Genomic DNA, 9345 nt, shown 5'->3' with positions numbered 1-9345 from the left:
TTATATTAATATTTCTCAAATTGAAAACTATCACTGATAGCTTCTATTAATGATAGAAATTGATAGCAATTATTAATGATGCTATCAGTTGCTATCATTGATAGCTGCTATTAGTAGTAGTTTTCAATTTGAGAAAACCAGAAAAATGAGCGTGAAATAGTGGGCTACGTGAGGGGTTTTTAGTACTTTACCTATATAACTATCACTGATAACTAATATCAATGATATCTGGCACTAATTTTATACCATATCCCTAATATGTTTATCTTTGTTCTACATTTTTTTTATTATTTTTGGTATGATTGTTATATGTTCAACCAACCCATTAATTAATCTATTATATTTCAAATCTAAATTGTGATGAAACAAATTTATATCAAAGTTAAGAATTTTCATGACGACGCGAGCTCAGATGAGACTAAAACAAATTAGTAATTGGTGAACCATGAACTAAAAACCATTAAGATGAATTAAAATCGAGGTTGGAAAATTGCCAGAAATAGCACATTGAAGTTTGCATTTTACAAAACTACCATCTTTTTTAAAATTCGTTCAAACAGTTTTCTTGATTCATCTTGGACGAGATCGACCTCCAATATTTACTTTAAAAAATAACTTTTTGTAATTTATCGATTGTTTTAGCTTTTTGGACCTTTCTATGTAAATCTACAAAGATTTTGCTAATTTTTTCCAAATATTATGTAATCTAATCTTATACCAAATCTTCTATATTTTCAAATTTTCTCCGAGTGTAATTATCTTTACCAAATATTATATCAAAGTTCTATGTAGTTTTTAAATCTTTAGCCCAATAATTTTCAAATCAATTTACCAATTATGAAAATGGATTTTTTGGATTGATCTCAAGTGTTTACGGTTTTGATTTTTACATTTTCGTAAAGATTAAATTTTTCAAAAAAAGAATAGGTAAGAAATGGAAAATATATAAAATCTCTATAATAATCTCAGGTAGATTAACACTGAGATCAGTGAAATTCTCGAGCAGATTAGTACCGAGATTTTATATATTTTCCCTATCTTACCTTTTTCTTTTTTCTTTTTTCTTTTTTTTCTTTTTTCTTTTTTTTTTTTTTTTTTTTTGCAAAATTTAATCTTTTCCGAAATTTAAAAATCAAAATGCAATCATCCATCTGAAAAAAATCAAATAGGTAAATTTATTTGGAAATCTTGAAATTCATATAATTATAAAGTTTTGAAAACTTACATAAGAGTTGAATATAATATTAGCCAAAGATAACCGAATTTGGAGAAAATTTAAAAATATATTTGATTCAGTATAAAAATTGGGTAGATTACATAATATTTGAGAAAATCAGTAGAATCTTTGTGTTTAACCTATAAGAATAAGAAGTAGGGAGAAAGACCAAAATGACCAAAACAATCGATAAGTTAGAAAAAGTTAATTATTTAACTAAGTCCCGCCCGAATGGACCCAGAAAAATTATTTGAACGTATTTTAAAAATTTTTGCTAATTTTGTAAGATGAAAATTTCAACATGTTATTTCTGATAATTTTCCATTAAAATCATAATGTCCACATAGTTCATGTAATTTCCATCAGTTTTGCAATTTCACTGACCATGAAGATATTTTAATCGAAAGTAAACGTTTAAATTCTAAATTTTAAGGAATTTAAATATGTGACAAAGAGGAATTGGGGGTTTTTAATTAGATCCGTTAATTAGATGATGATTGATTTGATTAATGATTAAAAAAAGTGATGGAATATTTTGTGAATATATGTTGTAGGTAACAAATAGAATGTCGATGTGTATTATGCCAACTAAACTCAAATCATGTTAGTGAGCCAAATATTCAATTTGATTTTGTCATGTCAAACTCGATTGACATACGAATGTGTTAGTCACCAATATGTATATGATTTGAATCTCCCTATCTTTATTATACTAAATAAAAAAAAATTGAATTCATGCTTAAGTGGAACAATTAGATTTGGATATTAGAATACTATTATTTTATTTTCTTATTTGCTTTTTTAGAGTTGGAAAAATAAATTCTCTTTATTTATTTATATTGTATGTCTTTTCGAATGATTGATTTGTATGCATTTTCTCATGAGCCTCCAGTACAAAAAAAAAAATCACGTTTTCATATAATTTTTATGTATTTTTATTCAATTGTAATTAAATAGGTATATTTGGGATTTGAAGAAATTTGGAAAAGGAAGATTTTTTGTTAGATGTTTAATTGGAAATCAAATCTAAATTTAATCATAAAAAATAAGTAATAAACATTTGCACGTACCCTTCCAACTATCATAAAAATAGGAGATCTATAAAAGGAAAAATAAGATTGACATTGGAAAATGCAGCTGTATAACTATTTTTCATAAGCAAAAGAAATTGGTTTGGCATTAGAAGGGAATTTTTTTATATAGAAAAATCATGGATTTAAAAAAAAAAATACTGATGGAAATTAGCTTTTAATTCACTTTCATAAAAATTAGATAATTTACCAGATATCGAATTGAGTTGGTCATAATACTTCAATCAATATATGGGACATGGTTAATTTTTAGCTTATCAGCCTAATCAATAACTAATATTCATAAATGTGTTAAAAGAAATTTTTCATATCTAGATTTCAACTGTATTTTTGGACGTTTTTAACTTTTTTATCTCTTCTCTCTTTTCAATCAATTTGGTGTTTATATATCAATTTAAGTAAATATTTTAATAAGTTATTATTGATTTATTAAAATAAATAATTATATTAAATTTATTAAACTAACATTAATTAATTAACTATATTCAAAATGAAATTATATATAAAATAAAAGAGAGAAAAGAGAAAATCTACAGTTTTAGATGGGAAAAGGAAAACCTTTATATGTGGGAAATGAGAGTGTAACGGAAAGGCAGAGTGTTAAAATTTGTGTAATGTGAGTTTTGGATGCTATTGTCAATTCTCATCCAAAAAACCTTCCAACCAAACGATCCGGTGTTTAGGTCTCAAACTTGGTGTGAGTTGAGTAGGCTATAATATAGCCTACTTAGCATTTGTGGCGTGTGTTAAAATAATGGGGAGCAGAGGTTATTCTAACCCCCTTTTGCTCACGTAAAACAATCTACACCTTAGTTATTAAAATTTTTTTAAAAAAAAAAAAAAAAAAACTCCATTATTTCTAGTAATTCTACCCATCAGTGACCAACTCTGATAACCACATCTAGTGACCAACTCCCACGATCACCTCCGACAAACACTCTAACAACCAACTCTAGCAAAATACCACTTTTAACGCCTAGTTTCTGTGATGACCATCCCTGGCAACAAGCTTTAACAACTACCTTTGGCGACCAACTCCGACAACCACCTATGCGACCAATTCCAGTGAAGACCACCCCCAATGTCTGATTTTAGTAATGACCACCTTCGATGACTACATCCAATGGTCAACTCTATTGACCACCTATACAACCAACTTCGATGGCTAACTCCAACGAAGAACGCCTTTGACCCCCAATTTTGACACTAGCTCCAACGACTCCTTTCGACGACCAACTTCCAATGATCACATTCGACAACCAATCCATAACGTTTAATACTATTATGTCATGGTAATTTGACATTAACAGAAATAATGTTTGAGTATAATAAATCAAACAACCTTACATATAAAAAAAATTGAAAACAAAACTGAATTGAACCGAATTGAGAATCCCCATATGAACCGTAGGAAAAATAGATTAAAAAATCTAAGAAAATAATTATTTTTCAGACTTTTAAATATAAGAAGAAAATAAACTCCGATATAAACAAAATAAATTTGAGGTGGTGAACTTATTACAACTTACCAAGTTTATAAGTAAATTAACATAAAAATATATATTTTGGTTTTTGAAGATTAATATATTGAAACTAATTAGCATGTCAATTGAAAACAATTGATATTAATGTTGAATTGGCTGGATTTTGCTTATAAAAAATTTGAATCTATTTGAGTAATATATCTCCATGTCTAATATATATCCTATCACAACAAAACAACAATTCAATCCTTAATCAACTTTTTGTTAACAAAATTAAATACCGTTTTTTCGAAAATTTTAATATATTAAAAGATAAACCCAAAATAAAAATGACAAAACATGGGGCCAACTCATCTTTTTATGCTAATATATGATTTATATCCTCAAATCTACTCTTTTTTTATAATAGGAGTAATAATAATAAGGATAATAATGATAATAATAATCTCGATTTTTTATTTTTTATTTTTTCAATTAGATTTCTCTCTGATGATATTTAGACAAGGAATAGGAAACATATTTTTAATCTTAATCATATAATTTCCCCTAATCTAATATTCCACCTACATAAGGATTTTGATTTTGGGTTAGGAAACGGATTCCTAACAATATAGGGAAATGTTTGTGTATATATTCTCATATTCATCACTTCTTTTCATTCACCAAAATCACTTTCTTTCCATCAATCATATTTCCTTTCAAGTTATACTTATATTTTCCAAATTTTTGCTCTCCAAACTCAGTAACCAAGATGGCCGGCAGCGGGTTCGAGCTCAACCATAATGAGGGTGGCGGGATAAAGAACTATCCGAGAGAGCTTACTTGTTATGTGTTAATAACTTGTATTGTTGCTGCCATGGGTGGACTCATCTTTGGTTACGACATCGGTATTTCTGGTAATTATTTGGATATTATTCTCTTATTTCTCCTTCTCCCTATAGTCTTTGCTCATTCCATTTTTCTTTTTGTTTTCGTTGATTAGGTGGTGTTACCTCCATGGCTCCGTTTTTTCAAAGATTTTTCCCATCTGCTTATCAGAAAGAAGCTCTAGACACTTCTACCAATCAATATTTTGACAGTCTTACTCTCACCATGTTTACTTCTTCTCTTTATTTGGCTACTCTTTTGGCATCTTTTGTAGCCTCTTGGATCACCAAAACTTTTGGTCGTAAGAAGTCCATGCTTCTTGGTGGCTTTGTATTCTTAGTTGGCGCTGTTGTTAATGTTGATGCTCAAAATATCGCCATGCTCATCATTGGACGTAGCATTGGTGTTGGGTTTTCACTTCAATCTATTCCACTTTATGTTTCAGAGATAGCTCCATCTAAATATCGAGGTTCTCTTAATGTTGTTTTTAAACTTTCCATTACAATTGGTATTCTAGTGGCTAATTTTGTCAACTATGGTACTGCTAATATTCATGGTGGATGGGGGTGGAGGGTAAGTTTGGGTGGTGCAGCCGTGCCTGCATTATTTATCACTATCCCAGCTTTATTCCTTCTGGATACTCCAAACTCGATGTTAGAAAGGTGTGAAGTTGAGAAGGCAAGAGTCATGCTCCAATGTATTCGCAGTGTGTCTGAGAAGGATGTAGAGGCATAATTTCAAGATATCTTGGTAGCAAGTATGGCTGCTAAAGCAGTGAAACATGCTTGGAAAAATTTGAGAGAGAGACAAAATAGACCACCACTGGTAATGTCGATTCTAATTCCATTTTTTCAACAATTGACTGGTATCAATGTGGTCATATTATATGCTCCTGTGTTGTTCAAAACTATTGGTTTTGGAGAAAATGCTTCTCTTCTTTCATCTGTCATTACTGGTGGTATTAACACTCTTGCAACTTTTGTATCTGTCTATGGCATTGATAAGTGGGGAAGGAGGATCCTTTTCTTACTTGGTGGAATCATTATGTTCATTTTTCAAGTGATCAAAAAAATTTTCTTTAGATTTATTAGTTTTTTAATTATTGAAACAATGAAAGTTATTTTATCTGCATATTTTTATTTGGTTCTCTAAAACAAAATTTAGCCAATAATGATACTAATGATGTATTTTATCATTGGATTGTTTTGATTCTAATAAAAAAGATGGCATTTGTAGGTTTTGGTTGCTGTGTTTATTACTTGGAATTTGGAGTTTCTGGTGAGGTTACTTTTTTACCTAAATGGTATGCCATTGTCGTGGTATTGTTCATCTGTATTTATGTTCAAGCTTTTGCATGGTCTTAGGAGCCTTTGGGATGGTTGGTCCCAAGTGAAATTTTTCCACTCGAGATTCGATCGGCGGCTCAAAGTGTAACAGTCTCAGTGAATATGTTCTTTACTTTTTTTATTGCCTAGATCTTCCTCATCATGCTTTGTCATATGAAATTTGGATTATTCTTTTTCTTTGCTTTCTTCGTGGCTTTGATGACCCTATTCGTCTATTTCTTCAGAGACAAAGGATATCCCTATTGAAGATATGTCCAGTGTTTGAAGACGACATTGATTCTGGAGTAGATATATGCCTCAACAACTTGTTAAATCCCGTCCTCGAGTTTAAGATTTGAAGTCTCAACCTTATTACCATCATTGTTTTTTTTTCTCTTTTTTCTACCCTAATACTTTAATGTGTTAGCCCTTTAGTTTTAATCTCATGGAATAAATTTTCTTTTCCAAGTTTAAATTCTACTTTATTTGTTGATAATGCCACCATAAATTTATGGTCTATTTTCTTTTCTGTAGAATAACATAATGCTTAAAAGTAAATTTCATAAACTATTATGTTCGGTCAATTCTTCAATAATCTTTTATTTATTCAATATATTTTCTCTCAAAAAAAAAATTTCTGTTAAGATTAAAAAGAAAAAAGAACTTTACTGTTTGAATAATTCGAAATTAACTGAAAATTTTATTGAAAGCGAATAAATCAAATCATCCAAAATATCTTTAATCTTGAAATCAAATTTATTCAAATTGAACGAATTAATTAATTTAAATAAATTGAACTAATTAATCCTTCAATCTTTGACTCAGAAGGAGTTAACTAAAGAAACTCTAATATAAGAAGATGAAAATATAGACTATTGTGAAGTTGAAGAGCTAACGAGAACACAAATATTAATAAAATATAATATTAAAATAAATATAATATTAAAATAAATATAATATAAAATATAAATTAACAAAATAAAATAATCTAACAAAATATAAATTCTCTCAATTCTTTATTTTTCATGTACTTTGTCTAATGTGTATCTTCCAAAACCCATCAAATGTCACGTTATAATGTGTGATGTTGAGACACGTGTATAACACTTTAAGAAATGGAAGCATGATACATGATCAATGGATATAAAGCATGGATATCTAATAGACATCTATTATCATAATATCTATAATAGAAATAAAAAATAAAGAGGAAAAAAAAGTGAACTTTATTATAGAAAAAAAAAAAAAGATAAATAAAATCCAATGTGTTTATGGGTCTTCCAATCAAATGTGATTGAGGAAAAAAAATATTATGTGCATCCAAGGTTACATCTATTCTATGCAATCTAATATTTTATTATACAATTTTTAATTTCGTCAATTTAAACTTCAAATTTTGTAATTTTCCAATTTTAACTCTAAAATTTCAACAATTTTAACCTTAATAAATGTATCAATTTACGGTTAAATTGTTTCAATCACTTTTAAAAAGCTTTCTTGTACATACCCAAACTCATGTGTCTCATTATGATTATTACAATTTTTTATTAAAAGATTATAAAAGAAAACTAAATGATTTCTGATTAGGTAACCACAATCATGAAAATCACAAATCGGACTCTTGAAAGTAGGACCCACACTGAAATAAATAAACTCTTGTGTTTCCTTTTAAATGTTATACTTAGTCTACTATAATTTTCTTCCACAATTATATTTTTTGAAAAAATAATAAATATCTATCTTAAAATAATATGTCACTTTGGACATGTGTGAGAACTCTTTCTTTATGATAATTAATACGAAAACTTAAATTGATGGGTAAATTATTAGACATAGTCCATATTTAAAATTTAAATTTATAGAATTGAAAATTTATGGTTTAAGTTACCCTCACCAAAATATAGAGCTAAAAGTGATTTTTCTTAAAAAAAATAACAATAACAAATAAAATAAATAAATAAATCTTAAAAACAGAAGAGTGCTATTTTCTGGCCCAAAATTTTCGTGAAGAAGACAATAATAATAGATGTTTCAATGCCGAGAAATGAACCCGGGTCTCTTGGTGACTGCGAATAAATAAATAAATAATATTTTTTTAGTTCATTTTAGTTTCTTTTTTTTTCATAAGTTTTAAAATGTTATACATTTAGCCCATAAATTAAAAAATTTCACAAAATGACATAAAACTAACAACTTTTCTACCAATGATCTCTTCCTAAAAATTTTTTTTAACACGGACCTTTTGCCCATGTGAAATTTCAAAATTACCCCCAATTTAAAAAAAAATTAAAAAGTCTTCACATCAAAGCCTTCCATCTTCTTCCTTCAACCATTTCTCAAACATTCATTCAATAAGTATTTAATGCAACACCAATATTTCATCAAAGCATTTATTCCCAATTAATATTCTACCAATAGCATTGAATAATATTGGTATGAACCAGAATGGAAGGTCACTCTCTATATTCACTTTCTTTCGAACTCCCCACAAAATTCTTCCATTGTTCTTGTTCATCAATGATAAGTTTCCTCTTCTCTAATTTCTCTGTAGAAAGCATGCTTAGGCTTCTTGTATGTTTATCCTGTTAATTAAAGCATGTTTGCTTTTTTTTTTTCCCCTCAATTTCTTCACTATATATAAACTCAGTTCAAATTGTACGACGTTCACACACTCCTGCGAGGAATTCGATTCCTTCGAGAACAAACCATATTTCACCAAAACTTTCCTACACTTATGATCTTGAAAAAAATGACGACATTACTGTATAATAAATTTCTTCGAAGGATAACCTGGCAGACTTGTTTACAAAGACATTACCTACCGCAACCTTTGAAAAATTCGTGCACAACATTGAAATGCGACGACTCATAGATCTCAAGCGATGTTTCCATAAGGGGGAGCAAATACATTGTATTATTTTAGGAGTATTAGATTATATGAGATATGTATTCCTTTTCCTTTACTAGGAATTTTTTCCATTGGGTTTTTCCCTAGTAAGGTTTTAACGAGACATATTTCATATATGATGGATATCTAAGGGGAAGTATTATAAATATTATAATATAGGTGTTAGATAAATGTCCATGCTTAGTGTCCAAAAAATCAAATGACATTCTCCCACTAACTCCATATGTCTTTATACATGTTGTCCATATGTCCTACAATTACACACTCTTGGTGTCCATGTAATGTCACATCCTAATTGCCAAATTAATCGTAAATAATGGCATTTGTTAGATCGTAAAAAAACACTTATTGGTGAAAATTAGTGAGAATTTTGGAAAGAAATTTAGAAAGGAGAGATTTTCATAAAATTCATAATTTCCATGATTTTCTTTCTATAATTTTTCTATAATTTATT

The 9345-nt window shown here is 28.6% G+C and overlaps 1 pseudogene; it reads left to right on the top strand.

Moving 5' to 3' along the window:
- Positions 1–4542: 4542 nt before the first annotated feature.
- On the top strand, positions 4543–6335 carry LOC120071957 (sugar carrier protein C-like; annotated as a pseudogene).
- The last annotated feature ends 3010 nt before the right edge of the window (positions 6336–9345 follow it).

The sequence above is a fragment of the Benincasa hispida genome, chromosome 2 (genome assembly GCF_027475165.1).
Source record: "Benincasa hispida cultivar pf3 chromosome 2, pf3_genome.v1.1, whole genome shotgun sequence".
Lineage (NCBI taxonomy): Eukaryota > Viridiplantae > Streptophyta > Magnoliopsida > Cucurbitales > Cucurbitaceae > Benincasa > Benincasa hispida.
This window is presented reverse-complemented; position numbering and strand designations above follow the sequence as displayed.